A 20,469-nucleotide genomic window follows, 5' to 3' on the forward strand; every position below is an offset into this window, starting at 1 on the left:
GATACAGGTTAATTGGAAATTATAGTCCATGTTAAAATACTAACCAATCTCTGGGACTGTATCAGAAAATAATCATTTAAGCAATGTCTTAATTTGATAGTAGAGCCTCTGCGATGTTTTGTATTTTGGAAATGATATAAATCCTTCATATGCTTTCAGACATGTTTGAGTGATTCATTTATACTCTCATGTATCTCAGAAGCTTGCAAAATTATTTTATTTGAATGCAATAAATATGTATACATGTCTATATCTAATATATCTCTTATATCCTTGGGAATAATATAGTCATGTCATGTTTCCATTATTCAGACAGATCCCTGGAAACAAAGGGCAGTGTGTTATTTACTAGCAAAATAATTCTAGATCTACTGTATATAAGGATTTTAGCTTTTCTCATCCAAAGTGAAACACAGTTAACCCACGCTGGCATTCTTTTGTTGAATAAATATTTACAAAATGGCAACTTCAAGGTGAGCCTGACCAATTCCTCAACTCTGCCATTCCCGTTGAGCCTTTTCCAAAAGTCTCCTCAGGCAAAGCCAGATGTTGAATACTCTTGGTATGCTGTGGAGGGAATGTTATAGTTAAAAGGCAGATATTAAATCCAAAAGTAGTTGTTGGCTTAAGGAGGCAACAAAGCTCTTGATTGGACTTGTAAAGTCCAGTAGAGGATGAGAAAGAAAGGAGGCAGGTGTGGAAGGCATGTTGCACCTTTGTGTCTCTTGTTGAAACCCTAAACCACCTTCCCTATCCCTGCCCCCTGAAGGTAATTAGGTCATGAAGGAGGAGCCCTCATGATGATATTCAGTCAGTTCAGTTCAGTTCAGTAACTCAGTCATGTCCGACTCTTTGCGACCCCATGAATCGCAGCACGCCAGGCCTCCCTGTCCATCACCAACTCCCGGAGTTCACCCAGACCCACGTCCATCGAGTCAGTGATGCCATCCAGCCATCTCATCCTCTGTTGTCCCCTTCTCCTCCTGCCCCCAATCCCTCCCAGCATCAGAGTCTTTTCCAATGAGTCAACTCTTCGCATCAGGTGGCCAAAGTACTGGAGTTTCAGCTTTAGCATCATTCCTTCCAAAGAAAGTCCAGGGCTGATCTCCTTCAGGATGGACTGGTTGGATCTCTTTGCAGTTCAAGGGACTCTCAAGAGTCTTCTCCAACACCACAGTTCAAAAGCATCAGTTCTTTGGTGCTCAGCCTTCTTCACAGTCCAACTCTCACATCCATACATGACCACTAGAAAAACCATAGGCTTGACTAGATGGACCTTTGTTGACAAAGTAATATCTCTGCTTTTGAGTATGCTATCTAGGTTGGTCATAACTTTCCTTCCAAGGAGTAAGCGTCTTTTAATTTCATGGCTGCAATCACCATTTGCAGTGATTTTGGAGCCCCAAAAAAATAAAGTCTGACACTGTTTCCACTGTTTCCCCATCTATTTCCCATGAAGTGATGGGACCGGATGCCATGATCTTCATTTTCTGAATGTTGAGCTTTAAGCCAACTTTTTCACTCTCTACTTTCACTTTCATCAAGAGGCTTTTGAGTTCCTCTTCACTTTCTGCCATAAGGGTGGTGTCATCTGCATATCTGAGGTTATTGATATTTCTCTCTGCAGTCTTGATTCCAGCCTGTGTTTCTTCCATGATGATATTAGTGCTCTTATAAAGAAGAGAGATTAGAGAGCTTACTCTGTCCACTTCATATTCCTTCCCGTGTGAAGACAGAACAAGAAGGTGGCCATCTGCAAACTGAGAAGAGAGCTCTCACCAGACCTAGCCAGGCTAGCACCCTGATCGCAGACTTCCAGCCTCCAGAGCTGTAAGAACTTTCCGTATAAGGCAGTCAGTTCATTGTGTTTTGTCACAGCAGCAGGGACTGACTGCAATAAAGTAGAAGCAGCATTTTGGGCATTTTGCTGCATGTAGAAGAATCATATATACAGCAGTGCATATGATTAAGATGGTGTAGATTAAGTGGTGTAGATGGATTCAAAGCATGGAAGACCAATGCCTGAGACATTGTTTTTTATTCCAACAATCAACAAGCCTTTACTGAGTATTACTGCATGGCCAACTGGAGATACAATATGAAAATATTATTCCCCTCAAGCAGTTTTGTCCACTGGTTGTACCCATTCATGCACTACCCAGGATACAGGTCAAGGGTTCATCTTGTCTGGTGTGTCTCTAATGTAGCTTAACATATACCAGACAGTCATAGTTTAATGCTATTTGGTGCTTAGCTTTGATACTTACCTCCTCTCTCTCTCTCTTTCTGTTTCTTCATGAGAAAAAAGTATCTGGCTAAAATTTGATTTACCAGTTAACTCTTCTACAGGGATAAAAAGTGTTTGTTAAAAGAAGAGCTGCTCTCCCTGCTGGTTGTATTTTTCACTGTAAATTAATTAAATGATATGGTGTGGGTTCAGCTTTGACAGACTGATTGTCTCTTTGCATCCTGGGGGGAAAAATCAGGGTCCAATCTTGGACTGGTGAGGTAAATGCATATGGTGGGTATTCAAGAACAAATACTTCTTAACACCTTTGCTGCTCTTCTCTGAGCAACAACATACTTAGATATAGTAGGAAAGGGCACAAAAAATATGGTAGGCACTATGGAAAGGAGTGAAATGAGGTCTGTTCAGGAGACACCCTAGCTCCTGTTCTGACACAAATGCACAGAGTGATTCTTGGCAAATGGCTTAAAAAGACTATAACTTTTTCTGATGTACTGAAAAGCAATAATATCTAGTCCTATTCCAGAGTCTTCTAAGGATATAAAACTAAGAAATAATTATAGTATGAATAATTATAAGAAATTATTATAGTATGAATAAATGTAAAAAAAAAAAAAGCTTCATTTGTGATTATCATCCATGGCAGTGAGTCAGAATCACCTGTTGTGAATTTTAAAAATCACAAATAACCAGGTTCTAACTCAGACTTCCTGAGTCATCTCACCCTCACCTTCACTATTCCCCACCCACCATACACAGAAAATGGATGCACATGATATGAAAAAGAGGCAGAGTTGGAAGAGGCCATCCTGGGTTTCACATGAGGCATATTTTCAAAGTGAGACTGCTAAATTGAGAGTCTCTTTAAAGAAGGAAGCAGGGGTGGCTTTGTGTCTAGTTATGTGCCCTTCAGCCTGAAATGGTGTGTTGTTGCTGCTGCTGCTGCTGCTGCTAAGTCGATTCAGTTGTGTCCGACTCTGTGCGACTCCATAGACGGCAGCCCATCAGGCTCCACCATCCCTGAGATTCTCCAGGCAAGAACACTGGAGTGGGTTGCCATTTCCTTCTCCAGTGCATGAAAGTGAAAAGTGAAAGTGAAGTCGCTCAGTCATGTCTGACTCTTAGCTACCCCACGGACTGCAGCCTACCAGGCTCCTCCGTCCATGGGATTTTCTAGGCAAGAGGACTGGAGTGGGGTGCCATTGCCTTCTCCAAAATGGTGTGTTAGCCACAGTCCAACCCAGAGCAAAGGCACCTGAGCAAAGGCAGGAGACAGGGTCTGGATATTAGGATTTTAGTCTCTGCTAGTCATGGAGAAGGCAATGGCAACCCACTCTAGTACTCTTGCCTGGAAAATCCCATGGGCAGAGGAGCCTGGTAGGCTGCAGTCCATGGGGTCACGAAGAGTCGGAGACGACTGAGCAACTTCACTTTCACTTTTCACTTTCATGCATTGGAGAAGGACATGGCAGCCCACTCCAGTGTTCTTGCCTGGAGAATCCCAGGGACGGGGGAGCCTGGTGGGCTGCCGTCTATGGGGTCGCACAGAGCTGGACACGACTGAAGCGACTTAGCAGCAGCAGCAGCAGCAGTCATAGTTGTGTGACCTTGGGCAAATCAGTTTCTCTCTCTAATCTCTGATTTCTTGATCTGCAAAGTAAGGTGATATAATACGGTGACCCTTAATGTTTTCTGAAGTACAGATTCTCAGGGGACAGATTTGGGCTTGAATTTTGGCCCCAGCATTTATTTTTGACTGTATGCAAATTAAGTGGCACCTAGTCTGTTCATTTCCTTCTGTTTTCTGCTCTGTTTCAAACTGTGCTGTGTGTCTAACAGCAACATTTATTTCTGGTCTACCCTCTTCCTGTTTTGCTCTCAATTAAATATACAGAGTGATGATGACCAAACATGTAATGAAATGAGAGAAAGCCTGAGCTATGATCACAACTTCTGGTTCTAAAAGGTCTGAAACATGCAACTTCTTAAGACAGTGCCTCTAAGGAGATATTGGCATTAACCACTCTGTCAAACATTATCATTTGCAAAGTACTTTCCAAAACATGTTATCATTTGAACTTTCTAGCCATTCTGAGAATCAGACAGGCACAGATTGTTTTCCTCTTCTGCTGTGGGTGCATCTCAGGCCCAGAGGTTTTAAATGACCAAGTCTACCTAGCTTCTTATTCATAACAACACTAATCATTATTTGTAATACAATATATATGGTGTTCTTTCATGTTCAAACTCTTTCTGTATAATGTCACAGCATCTATAAATAGCACATTGAAGTAAAATTCAACCTTGCCAGCCCATTTTACAGTCTGAAGAGCCCTCATTTCTGAGAGATTAACTAATTTTTCCAAGTTCATGAAATGAGATAAGTAGCAGCTTCATGAAATTTATTCTCTGAACTCTTTCCTTCCGTCCTTTGGAAACTATATTGACTGTGTCTTTAATTACTTCTGTAGTTTCATCGATTGATCATCTTTTTTGAAAGAATTATTTGATAGAATCGACAAATTAGACACCAAAGCAGAAGAGTTGTCCTATTTGTGCTTATTTCATGCCTCTTGAAAATATCAAGATACACCGAGAGAAAGATCATCTCATCAACCCAAAGAATTCTTCACATCAGTTTCATTCATTGACGGAGAATAGTCCCCAAACCCAGATGTCATCCACTGAAGTGTTTAGATACAGGTCATTTCTGAACTGTACACCAGGATCACCCCATGTGGTTTCAAGTTACTTCAATCTGATATTTTGACTTGCACATGAACTCTATGTGTTGAGAAAGTCATTGATCTGAATTTTGTGATGGCTGCTAAATGCTGATATGAGTTACAAACATAAACCAGACAGGCAAATCAGAGATTTCTATCCCAAGTTCAGGGCCTCCCTGGTGGCTCAGTGGTAAACAATCCGCCTGCCAATGCAGGAGATGTAGGTCTGATCCCAGGGTCAGGAAGATCACCTGGAGTAGGATCTTTTCCTTTTTTTAGAGATTTTTTTTTAATGTGGATCATTTTTAAAGTCTTTATTGAATTTGTTACATTATTGCTTCCTTTTTATGTTTTGGTTTTTTGGTCCCAAGGCATAAGAGATCTTAGCTCTCCAACCGAGGATCAAAGCTGCACTCCCTGTGTTACAAAATCTTAACCACTGGACCTCCAGGGAAGTCCTGAGCTGCTTTCTATAATCAGTAGACTTACCTTCTAACCATTTGAATTATTAGGTATGTGGCATTTATCCAGAATTTTCAGTGGCATAGAATAACTGTAGCTTTTGGTACAAGTAAAAGATACAATATCAAAGATTTTTAAATGGTTTAGCAGCTCAGAAAAGAAAAATCATCTCAATTCAACAGTGTTCCCTCCTGTTTGTGCAGTTAATCCAGGTTCCTCTTTATGAGTTTTGGCTCTTGCTCAGTGAATTCTTTTTGCTGCTCTTTGTTCTGTTTATAGATGTATTTTGTTGAGTCTCCAAATGAGAAAAAAAAGTTACAAAGAAGAAAAGACCGTTTACATGTTATGATTTATTGTCAAAATGGTTATGGTGGTGAGTGGGGATTCACTCTAGTTTATGAATAATATATTTACACTATTATGTCTCCTGGTAAATTTATAAGATTGATGTTCAAAAGAAAGAGACTCTAAGCATGATGAATTGCTACCACATAAAGGTAGTCAATCTTTATCAGCTTCCAACCAAAATGAGCTAGAATGGTTGCAGAAATGCCATGAGAGCTTTCCAACTGGTGCTTTCTGCTGTATTCTTCCAATTCTTTCAGAAAAGAGGTATTAAGCATCAGACTCACATTTTGTGATAACTTGGGTGGGCTCAGCCTCAGTGGATGCTGGGATTTATTAATACAGAAACAGAAGCAAAATCTACAATTGAGTTAGAAGTAGGGCTTTTGGAGTAACTGAAGGGTTGAAATTTCAGCAGTTGAACTCACATTGTATTCAAATAGGCAGTGAATTTCATTTAGATTTAAGCTGGTGTTAAGGAAATGGATGTAGATGGAGCCAGGCAGCATCAATTTTCTGAACGGTGACTTTTTGTAGCTAGAAGGAGTATAGCATTCTTGTTTCTACATTCAACTTATGTTCCTTTAGTGCCTACAGTGACCCAAGCATGGCCACGGGCCTTGGGTACATCAAAGTACAAAATGAATAAGTCCTTGCCTTCAGGAAACTTACATGCTACTGGGAGGAAGATAGAAAGAAATTAATAAATAGGTAAGTAGGTAGGAAGTCAGATGATGAAACTGTGCTGAAAAGTGAAGCAGGATAATAGGAATGAGAGTTAGGGTGGCTAGAAGGATGATTTGCTTTTTTCATTTTAATATTTGGAAAGACCTTGTGGATTAAAAGGATATTTGAGGGAAAGCATGAAGGAAGTGAAGGAGCAAGCCATATGGATACCCGCTAGGAGCATTCCAGGTAATGGAGCAAGGCCCAGAAAGGTATTGGGGATGGACATGAGCTCAGTGTGTTTAAATGGTTGGAATGGAAACAGCATCAGAAAGGGATGCAAAGATGGACAGCAGTGCCTGCATCTGTGGGGAGCAGTGGTGGAGTATGGAAAGAAGGACAGACAGTAGGGAGAAACAGAAGATATCTATGTACTGAACATTCCAGAGCACATACTGATGACCTTCTACATCCTGGGCTCTAATGGGATTCAGAGCAACCAGATCCTTATACATATCTGTCTTGTTTCTATTCTAGCTGTGCTAAATATCTCAGGAACATCAAAGAAATACCACCAAATGTCCATCTTCTTTGTTCAGATCCCAGGCCACTTGGCCTCACCAACCACACACCTCACTCCAGGTCCATCTTCCTAAGACTGCCCTTCTGCTCAATAAGTGGTTAAGCCTTTGAGCCTTCCTGCAGCTGAAACCAGATCTGCTCGTTTTCAGCTTCTCACTTGGTTCCAACTTCTATCTTCTTTCTTCAGCTTGGTCAGTTGATCAAATATTTTCTTATGAATACCCCTTCCACTCCATCACATCTTTAGAGGCTTCTCCTTTCCACCAGCTCCAGGGTCATCTCTTATTCTGTTTCCTCCTGTTCTTGCAGGCTATCACAGGATGTGAGAACATAGCATCTCTGCCCTTCAGAATCCTTCAGAAAGGGAACACCTGCCAACTCACTGATATACATTGAGCGAGTCCCAGATGTAGGCTTTTTTACTGAAATGGATAAAGTGTGTTTGGAGTAGAACTTCTACCTGCCAATGGAAGATCATAGAGGGTCATTGACAAAAGTGACTTTTGGTTTGGGCCTTGAAGGATAAGTGATATTGTAGGAGGAAAAAGGCAGAGAAGGCAATGGTACCCCACTCCAGTACTCTTGCCTGGAAAATCCCATGGATGGAGGAGCCTGGTAGGCTGCAGTCCATGGGGTTGTTAAGAGTCAAACATGACTGAGCGACTTCACTTTTAATTTTCACTTTCCTGCATTGGAGAAGGAAATGGCAACCCACTCCAGTGTTCTTGCCTGGAGAATCCCAGGGACGGGGGAGCCTGGTGGGCTGCCGTCTATGGCGTCACACAGAGTCAGACACGACTGAAGTGACTTAGCAGCAGCAGTAACAGGAGGAAAAAGGGGTGAGGTTAGAAAAATACATTCCTAACCAGATTGGCAGAAGGAGCCAATCATACAAATATCTTCTTATGCATTCCTATTCCTTCCATTCCCCTCTTATGCCATTGTACTATGGCCCGGTTTACCTACATGTCTAGCCCTGCATGATATTTATTGATAATTTTATATGAATAAGGTAAACGCATGCCATCCTTTACTTCTGTAGCTATTCTTCCATTTGGTTGGTTGGTTGGTTGCTTCCTTCTTAGCCTGCTATGTCCAAGAATTCTTCCTGAACTGAAGCCAGCAAACTCGGTGCACACCTTTATGCTGATTTCTTCACTGTTTGGCTCTGGGTGATACACTGCTTGCTGTAACTCTCGTCTATGTGTTGCTGAGGAAAGCAAAGGGAGGGCAGAGAAATCTGCATTCTGGTTCTCATTCTCTCTTTCACTGACCTATGGCAAGTGCTTCGGTAAGGTAGCTCACCTGCCAAGACATGGCAGATTGGATAAAATGGCCCTTCCAAATCTGAAAAGCAAGAGTCTATGGCTTTGAAGGACAAATCACATTGGGGTAGGAGAATGAGTTTACTCTCTCATGGAGTCTGTGCCTTTCCAATGAATTAGCAGCAAATATCACTTTTGTCAGAGGTTCCTGTACAGGTTTTGGATCTACTGTTAACTTTCTACATGACCTTGGCTAAGTCTTTTCCATACATTTATCTTTGGTTTTCCTTACCTACAAATAAGTGGTAAGAATAGCCATGTCATATATAGTGAAATGAAATGAAAGTTGCTCAGTCGTGTCTGACTCTTTGCAATCCCATGGACTATGGGGAGGATTAAATGAAATAAAGTATAAAGATGCACCATGTATAACTTTGAGAAATGTTTGAGTTACAGCCACACAAAGGAAATATTCAGTACTTGTTGTTACAATGGAGCTTTTATGTGGTTGGGTTGGACATAATTGTAACTATCAGCTGACTCTCCATTGTCTGAAATGAGGGATTCTTCTGTTGCAGAGATAAATTTCAACACAGTTCAACTCAGTGGCAAGGCTGCTGCTGAGCTTGCAAGCTTAAGGACATCCTAGAGAATCCATAATTAACTCAGTGTTTAGTAGAGTATCATTCATACTTAAGAATATTTAGCACAAGGATGTGAAAAGCCAGGCTTGCAGTTGCAATATTAAAAAAAAAATCAATGACTTCATAAACATATCTGTAATCATTAGAAGTTCTCAATAAACCATAATGAAATTTATTATTATTTCACCTATAAGACTAAATAGATTTGCAGATGGATAAGGATCAGCTCAGCTCATCTCCTCCCGTGAAATTGCCAATTCAGATCTGCCCACTGCAATATATTCAGGAGTGATTTATATATTCAGGCAAATTAGGTCAAGTGCCTTCACATTACAACTTTCTGCTAAAGACACTTTCCTAATGGGTCCTGTGTCTTCCTGGGTCTTCAAAGTCTTCTTTTGTTTTTGTTCTGAATTTCAAAAGAGCTTAGGAGAGTTTAAAGTAATCCAATGAAATGAAATATAGTTGATTAAGCAATGTAAAGAAAAATGAGTTTCAAAGCCAGAAAATTAAAACTTGAGTAGCTTATAGTCAGGCAGAAAGCAGTGAAGAACATGGTGAAAGATGTATTCATTCAACATACATTTACTTATGTTTATTTACTAAGTATTTATTATATTTTAAGGATCAGAATATGAATAAAACCTGGCACTTGCCTCTGAGATATTCCTGGTTTATCCAGAGTGACAGATTTGTGCTGGGAATGTATATGAAGGACTTGAAGCTTGGGAAGTATTTTAGTTTTCTCTGGATGCTCTAACAAATTACCACTATCTTGGTGACTTAAAATGATGCAGATTTACTATCATGAAGGTCTGTAGGCCACAAGTCCAACATAGGTCTCTGTAGGCTAAAATAATGGAGCAGGGTGGGCTACAGTGTTCTCTGGAGGCTCCAGGGGAGAATTCAGTGTCTAGAGGCTGGCCTCCTCCCTCAGCTCACAGTTCATTTCCTCCATCTTCAAAATTCCAAGGTCAAAATGTTAGTAGGGTTGGTTTCTCCTGAGAGCTATGAGAAAGAATCGGTTGCAGGTGTCTCACCTGACTTTGGATGGTTTATTGGCAATCTTTGGCATCCCTTGCCTTGCAGGAACATGACTCTGACCTCTGCCTCCAACTTCCCATAATCTTCTCTCTGTATATGTTTGTTTGTGTCCAAATTTCCCCCATTTATAAGGGTACCAGTCATACTGGAGATTGAAGGCAAAAGGAGAGGGGGGCAGCAGAGGATGAGATGGTTAGATAGCATCACCAACTCAATGGACATGAGTTTGAACAAACTCCAGGAGATGGTGGAGGACAGAGGAACCTGGTGTGCTACAGTCCTTGGGGTTGCAAAGAGTCAGATACAACTTAGTGACTAAACAGCAACAAAGTCATACTGCCTTAGTGGGGCCAGTGTACTCAAGTATGACCTCATCTTAACAAGATACATCTTCAATCACTCTGTTTTCAGATAAGGTCCTGTGCTGAGATTCTTGGGGATAGGATTTCAACATGTGAATTTGGAGGGACATAGTTCAAGCTATTCCAGGACCTCTGTGGTGACACAGGCCCATCCAGATAATCCAGAATAGTCTCTCCATTACTTAAGTAAGCAGATTCTTACTCCATCATATCTGCAAGGTGACAGGTAAGATATTTACAGGCTCTGTGGATTACAATGTGGAGCTGTCTGGGGGGATGTTATTCTGTCTACTATAGAAGAAGGCTTCTGGGGTCAAGTTATTATTGAGGACCAAAAGAAAGGAAAAAAAGGGGACTATTGTATGAAATCATGTGTGTGAAACTTTTGAAAATTGTAAAGCCCTGTAGAATTTAAAGAATATTTCATTTATTAAAAGAAAAGTTAAAAAAAGAACAAGCAGGGATTCATCAAATGAAGGAGATTTGGGGTGGAGGACACTACAGGCAAAAGGAGTCACAGCCTCAGGATATTGTGGAAAACAATAGTGCATTCCACAAACCACACAGACCCATGAAGCTGAAAGCTTTCATGCTCAGCCTTCATTCTCCTCAATTTCACTTGATAGGCTACTCTTTCCATCTTAAAGCATCTTCTCCTGGTTTCTATGACACCACAGTCGGCCTGTTTACCTTTAACCGCTTTTTCTATTCCTTCTCATCTTCTCCAGGGGTGGCAAATCCAAGCTGCTGGCCAAATTCGCTTGCTGCCTCCTTTTTGTAGATAAAGTTTTCTTGGAACACAGCCATGCCCATTGATTTCTGTCAGTGGCTGCTTCCATGATACAATAGCAGAGTTGAGGAGACACAGGCAAGACAGCATGGCCTTCAGAGGTGAACGAAACCATGTAACTCAGATTGGGACTTGAACCCATGGGCTGGGCTTCAAACCAGCAAAACTCAGGCTGGGACTTGAACCTATGGTCTTTAACTGAAATCATGCACCTGGTCTCAGGACCTAATGCAGCTCTTTGATATCACAGAAAGAGTTCAGTGAGAGACAAAGGGATAGGTAAGAAGTGAATTTATTTAGAGAGAAACACACTCCGTCTCTGAAGGTAAGAGCAGCCCTAGGGTATGGGGCTGTCAGATTTTATAAGGGTGGATAATTTCATAGGCTAATGAGGGGGAGGAGTGTTCTAGCTAATTTGGGTAAAGGGTGGGAATGTCCAGGAATTGGGCCACCACCCACTTTTTGACCTTTAAGGTTGGCCTTTGAACTGTCATGGCCCCTGTGGGTGTGTCATTTAGCTCACTAATGTGTTACAATGAGTATAAACTGAGGCTCAAGGTCTAGTGGAAGTTGACTCATTGGCCTTGGACCTGTTTGGTTCTTATCAGTTTATGTTGTGTCCTCAGGTTCTGTCGGAGAAGGCAATGGCACCCCACTCCAGTACTCTTGCCTGGAAAATCCCATGGACGGAGGAGCCTGGTGGGCTGCCGTCTGTGGGGTTGCACAGAGTCAGACACTACTGAAGCGACTTAGCAGTAGCAGTAGCAAGTTATGTCATCCTTTTAAAAGTTGTGCCCTGCCCCCTCCCCTCCAGTTTCAAAAGTATTTGTTGCCTGGCCTTTTAGAGAGAGAGTTTCCCAATCCCTGATCTACGTGGCAGGATTCTTCTCCTCTTTACTTTAGAGGGTCCAGAGTTCAATCTTATCCATCTTCCCTTTTCTACCCACATTCTTTAAGTTATCTTAGTCAGTTTCCTGTCTTTGATTACCATCTTCCTGTCAATTCTGACCCGTCCCCTGTGAATTTCAGATACAAATATCAGACAGCCATCTCAGCATCTCCTCTTGGATAACTAATAAAGGGTTTTGTTTGTTGTTCAGTCGCTAAATCATGCCCAACTCTTTGTGACCCCATGGACTGCTGGAGTGTGTCAGCCTCCTCTGTCCTTCACTATCTCCTGGAGTTTGCTCAGATTCATGTCCATTGAGTCGGTGACGCTATCTGGAATATGTTCACATTTTTTACTATCCACATTAAGTAATTTTTTCATTCAATATTGCAGATATTTCTGCATGTTAACAAGTGTATATTAGTTTTTTTAAACCATGTGTAATGGCCACAGACTAGCATATTTTCTGAATAGACCACAATTTTCTTAACCATTCCCCTAAAGATGAGCACTTGTTCCCTTGGTATCATCAACACCCTGTGATGATGTCCACTGCGTGCATTTTCACCACTTGAGTTTTTATAGGGCCAACTTTTGGTCAGTGTTCAAAGTAAGGCAGGACTAATTGTTGAAATATAGAAAACTTGTACCTAACTGTATACAACTGACAAGTCTGCACTACTCAGGAAGTACCACTGTGTGCCTCAAGTCTCAGCCCCCTTGGGACCCTTCACCCTTTCCTCTCAGCCTGGAACCAAAGCTCAATCCTTGCCTTAGCAAGGTCCCACCTAGGCAGACGCTGTGGGAGGTCACTCCCATTCCAGGTCACTTCCATGATATAACAGTTTTGAATGTTTGATTATAAAACCTGTGTTACTAAGGCCTTAAAATAGATAAAAAGTTGGAGTGGGTAGCCATTCCCTTCTCCAGGGGATCTTCCCAGTGCAGGTCTCCTGCACTGCAGGCAAATTCTTAACCAGCTGAGCCACAAGGGAAGCCCACTCATTGGGGTATGTATTGCCAAAATTCTTCCTAAAAAATATGTTGCAGTTGAGCATTTATATGTCCCGAGAATGGGAAAGTTATTTAATTATAACTTAACCAACACTTGGGCTACTCTGATAGATAGCTCAGTTGGTAAAGAATCCTCCTGGAATGCAGGAGACCCTGGTTCGATTCCTGGGTTGGGAAGATCCCCCAGAGAAGGGAAAGGCTACCCATTCCAGTATTCTTGGGTTTCCCTTGTGACTTGTAACAGGATGGTGTAACATGAAACCACACTGAGGATCCAGCTTCAGGCTCATAAAGTCATCTACCATTTTCCTACCTCATATGGTAATTTAAAAAGATGAAAACTTATAATATCTACAGGAGCATTTTAAATGTCAATAAGTATAAGCCAAATGTAAAAGACTGTCACAAAACATTGCAATTTATAGTTGTTCTATACCAGTTTTAGGTACTGGCATCTCACATTCAAGACCCTTCAAAATCAGACCCAAATCTACCTAACTATCTGTATTTCTACTTTTTCCCAGCTTAGACTTTAACTCCAATTAAACAAAATGAATCACTCACTCCTACATGTACCAAGTCCATATCCAAGTTCCACCCCTGCACCCCACACCTCAGTTTTTACTCTCTGGTATTTTCTTCCATCTTCCCTATACTGGTAGAAGTTTTTTGAATTTTTATCCATTTGTTAAGTTCCAGCTTCAAGTTCCTTTCATCCCACATATGCTTCTCTTTTATCAATAGTATGAGCATGTGCTAAGTTGCTTCAATTGTGTCCAACTCATTTCGACCCTATGGACTTTAACCTGCTAGGCACCTCTGTCCATGGGATTCTCCAAGCAAGAATACTGAAATGATTTGCCATGCCCTCCTCCAGGGGATCTTCCTGACCCAGGGATTGACCTGGTTCTCCTGTGCTGCAGCCAGATTCTTTACTGCTGAGCCACCAGGGAAGCCAGTGGGTAGTATGGTTATAGTGTAAACAAATGTTTTGGTATAAATAATTAAGTTACCAGGATATATGGGGTTAATTCCATTGGGGCAATTTACTACTTTAGAATCTTTAGTAAAACACTTGGCTTCCCTCACATAAATGGAGCTAAGGACTGTCCCTCACTTGGTCTCACCAGATGAGTCAGTGAGTCAGTCAACCTTAGGAGCTGTATGAGGAGCTGCAGAACATAAAAATGAACATGATGGAGCTATTGTCCTCAGATCAGAGTCTCCTAGGAGAGACAGACAATTAACAATAATGCCATTGAGTCCTGGGTATGCCATGCTCTGGGAATACAAAATAGCCTGCCAGATATTTTCAGCAAAAATATTTATCTTAATAATAAGACAGATCCTCACACCTGCCAGTGAGGAATGTTTGGATACACATGGGAAGTCTGAGTTCACTTGCTGTAGATTGAATACCTGTATTAGGAGAAATGCAAACATGCAGGAAAAACTCTTTCAACTCAATGTAGCGAGCAGGTATGGCCCAAGTTCCCCTGCATCATTGGTCCAAGGTGGTGTACTATGGATTCTGAAGGAAGAGGTGGAAAGTGGTCAAGATCATGTGTCTTCTGGATGATAGAAACAGGAATCGTGTCCACTTCCCATTTGGAGTAAATGGAAGCAGAGTGAGTGATTTACCTTGTATTAATGTGAGCAAATGGAGCGCTCATGGGAACTTGTTTAGAACATTAGTGTACTGTCTCTTCAAATTAAGGACTTCTGAGAATTAAAGGTTCTGAGAAACCCCCATGACTCACAAGATTGTATGTTCTTGCTGAGTGATCAGGCATCTAACCCCCTGAATGTTAAATGACAAGGAATACATAAGGGCATGGCTGATTGCTTTAATGAAATGCAGGTATTCACAGTGAAAGTAACTTGGTGAGAGAGAGAGAGAACCAGAGACAGCAAGGATTTCCAAAAAAGAGCTGCCCTCCACTTAATGCAATTTCAGGCTTTGAAGAATCCCAGAGCTATCTGGTGAAAATAAGTTTGTGAAGAATCTTTCAAATGTGAATAGGTCTGAATCCTGTTTCAACGTTTTGAAGCATCCTTGTATATTGAAATGACTGAGAATCTACCCTAAAAACAGTTAAGCTTTAAAAGGAATTAATTCTAAAATCACATGAGCCTGTTCATATGTGTGTGTGTGTGTGTGTATATATATATAAATCCTCTGAGTAATTATTAAACAAAAAATTTAAAAATAAAATGAAAAATCATGACCTTGTCTGGACTAAGAAACAATTATTTACCTATTTAGGGAAATAGCTTTACATTCTGGTCCTTTTGGGTAACCACAGAAAGATGAGATATACAAGATATTTACACTAAATCATTGTGTTTTGCAAGTTTAATACCCAATGTTTTTAGACTGGCAATTTGGAGCTAACATAAACGAGACTGTTGGACCCGAAAAGGTCATTGACCATGAACTTATTCGAATCCAGTTTCGTACAGATGAGAAAAATAAAGCCAGATAAGGGACTGACTCTCTTTAAATCTTTAAACTATGCAGAAGTAGCTGCTAGAAAATATGCCAGAACTCAGGAACATGGAATAGATGTAATTTCAAATGCAAGTCTGATATTAGCAAGCTCAAATTATAAAATTTTAACCCTCAGTTTCCATATAAGATAGGCATTTTCTGTGAAGCACACTGATTTAAATGAAAAAAACAAAGGTGGGGGGGGGGAGGCAAAGAACTCTAAACTTAACTGGTTTTCTTCACTGAATACAACAAACCAAAAACTGGTTCAAATTATTCAGAAGCTAAAGTAATCCTCTACATGAAAAATATCAAAATTAAAGTCTGGTCTAATTCAAATGATTGTTATCATAATCTTACCATCAGGAACCCATGTTCTCTAAAAAAAAAAAATTATCATGAAATTGAGAGTTTTGTAGAAAACCCAGTATTTGCTTTCTTGGTTTGAAAGTTGAGATCAATAGCATAATTTCTTAACATTCTGATGAAGAAATGATCCTCAATCTTAAAATAATTAAACTTGGACCTCCCTGGTGGCTCAGTGGTAAAAAATCTGCATGCAGATGTAAGAGACACAGGTTCGATCCCTGAGCTGGGAGAGTCCACAGGCCACGTGGAGCAACTAAGTCCATGTACCACAACTACTGAGCCTGTGCTCTGCAACAAGAGAAACCACTGCTATGAGAAACCATCACACCATAACTAGAGTAGCTCCCGGTCTCCACAACTAGAGAAAAGTCCATGCAGCAGTGAAGACCCAGCACAGCCAAAAATAATAAAGTTATTTTAAAAAATAAACTCACAGCATGAGTTAAAATATGCCAGATTTTATGACTGATCCATAAAAGAAGTTGGGTGTTTTTTCTTCCTCATGAAAGCTCTCTTGAGTAGGACAGAGAATTCCTGAAAGAGAGGGAAAGTATATCCTACCTCAAAAAGGGTCTGTGCCTCAATTATGGGGAGCTGGATGGATGGAAGGATGGAGCCAGAGGAACAGCTGCCTTTGGTTGGGAAGACATCCAATCCAGAGCAAGGTGTGCAAACCACATGAAGACTTCAAGCGTAAATTCGAACGATGATGAAGGGCAATGTTCCATATGAGAACCTAAGTGCCAAAAGCCTACTGGAAGAAATGGGATGAGTCTTGAGGTTGTGAATTATTTCCTTTGCCTCACAGGTGCAGTGACAGCTGGGGATCTGGATCAAGTGCTTTGGGAAAAGAAGTTGCTTAGAATGTGGGGGGGTGTTTGGTTCCAGTCACACAGCACTGGGACCAAAGTCAACCACATCTCAATGCAGACAAGGAAACACTTCCCTTGGGAAAAATAGGGCAGTGTTTAAAGAGAATGACCAATGCACTGAGGTAAAAAGAGGCTCAACGTGTGAAGGTTCCAGATTTGTTACAGGAAGAGGGAAAGAATAGGGATATAAAGAAAGCCAAAGAAAGAACATGAGAAAGTGGATGAAGGAGAGAAAAGAAGAGGGTATTAGGGAGGGGAGAGAAGAGAAAGAACAGATCTTAGAAACTCAGATTCTCTCAAAGCAGACACTGCAAGATAATGAGACATTTAAGTCCTACAGGACTCTGGTTCTCACCCCAGATGTGAGCCCAGTACAGTAGGGATACATGGAATTTGTCATGAGTCATGGAGTCTTGCTCAATCACTTACTAGATGGATACCACTGAGTGAATCACCTTCTCTACACGTTTGTTGTCTCCTGCATAAAATTCAAATGAAAGATGTATTTATGGTCTTACTGTGAACATGAAGAAACATACATAAACCTGTTTTGTAAGGCATGCATCATTCTGCACATGGCCATTATCTTGCTATACTTGTAGATCATGTAATGTTCAGTAATGTTTTCCTTTAGTCTCCTTAGAAAGCACAGTTATCAAGAGGTGGTTGTGAATGGAAAGCTAAGAAATGGGTGAATCGTCACAAATCAGAAGCTAGCCATGGGGTTCAGTGCCAGTGCAGGTGTGACCTTGACCTGTCCTGTCCCAGACTTTGTACCAGAGGTGGAGCAGGAGCCAGGGGTGTTGCAGAGACATTCTCAAATTCTTGGTTCTCTTAGTTAAGTGGTACAAGGAAAGTGGCTGATGGTAAACTATAGAAAACACACCCCTTCACCTTTCCATGGCTACGTAGTTCAAATTCTGGACTTGGTGTCTCCAAGTACCAATTTTATTGGTATGTGTATGTGCTTAGCTATGTCCAATTCTGCAACCCTATGGACTGTAGCCCACCAGGCTCCTCTGTCCATAGAATTTCCCAGGCAAGAATACTGGAGAGGGTTGCCACTTCTTCCCCTAGAGGATCTTCCTGACACAGGGATCAAAGCTTCATCTTTTGTGTCTCCTGCATTGGCAGGTGGGTTCTTTACCAATAGTGCCATGTTTACAAATACTAACCAGTTAAAAAAAAAAAAGAAGAAGAATGAATTTCTTTTATTTTAAATGAACAGATTTTGCATGGATTCATTTTTTTTTCCCCCAAAGGAGCTTGGAGATAAAAATACAACCTGAGGGATTGGTTTTTCCCTCTGTACTGAGCCTGGAGAGCATAGCATTTGAAGTCCTTGAGGCTTATTTGAAATCTGGCCCAGGTGGTGCAATTGGTAAAGAATCTGCCTGTCAATGTAGGTGATGTGGGTTCGATCCCTGGGTTGGGAAGATCCCATGAGGAAATGGCAACTTGCTACTGTTTTCTTGCCTAGAATATTCCATGGACAGAGGAGCCTAGCAGGGGCTACAGTCGGGATTACAGAGTCTGAGATGACTGAGCACACGCTGGTTGGCTTCATTCTATCTAAACTGTGAGCTGGGTGGGGAGGGGTCAACCATCAGACTGGGACAAGGATTCCTGTCTCCAGTATTCATGGCACCTGCCTGCACCTCCTGTGAGTTCCTCTTCAATAGCAGCTGAGTCTCAAATTTGGCCGCATATTGGACTAACTGGGGCTTCCCTGATAGCTCAGTTGGTAAAGAATCCGCCTGCAATGTGGGAGACCCAGGTTTGATCCCTGGATTGGGAAGATCCCCTGGAGAAGGGAAAGGCTACCCACTCTAGTATTCTAGCCTGGAGAATTCCATGGACTGTATAGTCCATGGAGTCGCAAAGAGTTGGACACGACTGAGTGGCTTTCACTTTCACTTTAGGACTACCTGGGGACTTTTTAAAATCCCAGTGTCTCCCCTGCCCCCGATTCAATTAAAACAGAATCTCCTGGGACCCAGGCATTACTACTACTTCTAGCTATTCAGCAGACAAGTTTGAAAACTTATGTTCTAGAGTCAACCTTTCCCATGCCTTAAGGAAAATATCGAATTTTGTATTAATGTCAATAATAGGGGCTCAATTGAAGGAGTCCCTGTTCTCCTTGGGCTGTGGCAACAAGCACTTTCCCTGTCTTATTCCACCCTGGTCCTCACTGCAGCTTCTAAAGCAAATGCTGCTATTATTCCCATTTTACAGCAGAGCCACCTGATGCCTGTCCAAGAGAAACACCTTGATCAAGGCCAAGAGGCAGGGTCCAGAGTAGAACCTGGAGCTCTCCTGGACCAGGCTCTACTGCATCCCTAACCTGACAGGCAGGCCTTCTGTGGCTCAGAGAGGAGTCACTGTTTGGCTAGTGACTGTCTCTTAATCTCTGCTCATGACTCAATAAAAAAATTCATTATAGATCGAGACAGCTGACCTTAAGGTGTGAATCTTCCATCAATTGCATAAGTGTACTGGACTTACACATGATGCCAATATAGGGTGCCAAGGGAGAATATTGACCTTTGCAAAGTTTCCCAAAGGGCTATTTTCAGGAAAACTAAGGGCTGCTACACATAGTTTTGTTTTAAGGCTGGTTCCACTTGATTCTATTGACTGACTATCCAGATGCTAAGACTTCATTATGGCAGAAAGCAAATAAGAACTATAGAGCCTCTTGATGAAGGTGAAAGAGGAGAGTGAAAAAAGTTGGCTTGAAACTCAACATTCAGAAAACTAAGATCATGGCATCTGGTCCCATCACTTTGTGGCAAATAGATGGGGAAACCCTGGAAACAGTGACAGACTTTATTTTTGGGGACTCCAAAATAATTGCAGATGGTGACTGAAGCCATGAAATTAAAAGACACTTACTCCTTGGAAGAAAGGTTATGACCAACCTAGACAGCATATTAAAAAGCAGTGACATTACTTTGCCAACAAAGGTCCTTCTAGTCAAATCTATGGTTTTTCCAGTAGTAATGTATGGATGTGAAAGTTGGACTATAAAGAAAGCTGAGCACCAAAGAATTGATGCATTTGAACTGTGGTGTTGGAGAAGACTCTTGAGAGTCCCTTGGACTGCAAGGAGATCCAACCAGTCCATCCTAAAGGAAATGAGTCCTGAATATCCATTGGAAGGACTGATGCTAAAGCTGAAACTCCAATACTTTGGCCACCTGATGTGAAGAACTGACTCATTTGAAAAGACCCTGATGCTGGTAATGATTGAAAGCAGGAGGAGAAGGGGATGACAGAGGATAAGATGGTTGGATGGCATCACTGACTAGATGAACGTGAGTTTGAGTTGCTCCAGGAGTTAGTGATAGACAGGAAAGCCTGGCGTGCTGCAGTCCATGGGGTCGCACAGAGTCGGACATGACTGAGTGACTGAACTGAACTGAAAACTTCATAGGACGTGTCCATCCATGCCATCACGACCTAACTTCCCACAGGAGGACCTGAAATCCAGCCCGAGCTTTTATCTGCTGTCTCCTCCAAAGTAAACCTGAAAGAGGTTGAAAACCATGTAGGGTGAGAAATAGTTCTTTATCATAGTTATTTTAGGATAGATTTTGATAAACAGAAGTCCAAGGACAAGTTTTCAGAGGTCTTGAAGTTCTCTACAAGACTTTAAAAAAATTATAATGTCATTGATAATCACTGAACAATTTAA

General features: G+C 41.4%; 1 long non-coding RNA gene across 13 annotated transcripts in view; it reads left to right on the forward strand.

Annotated features, from left to right (window-relative positions):
• The window catches only part of LOC123464776, a 78,220-nt gene that overhangs the window by 37,046 nt on the left and 20,705 nt on the right, over positions 1-20,469 (forward strand). For 5 of the 13 annotated variants that reach the window (XR_006639817.1, XR_006639812.1, XR_006639819.1 and 2 more), the window contains exon 4: positions 10,394-10,570. The exons of the other annotated variants lie outside the window; for them this stretch is intronic. This is a non-coding gene — a long non-coding RNA (uncharacterized LOC123464776). The remainder of the gene's footprint in view (positions 1-10,393; positions 10,571-20,469) is intronic. 13 annotated transcript variants of the gene reach the window in all.

This window comes from Bubalus bubalis, chromosome 12 (assembly GCF_019923935.1).
Source record: "Bubalus bubalis isolate 160015118507 breed Murrah chromosome 12, NDDB_SH_1, whole genome shotgun sequence".
Taxonomy (NCBI): Eukaryota; Metazoa; Chordata; class Mammalia; order Artiodactyla; family Bovidae; genus Bubalus; species Bubalus bubalis.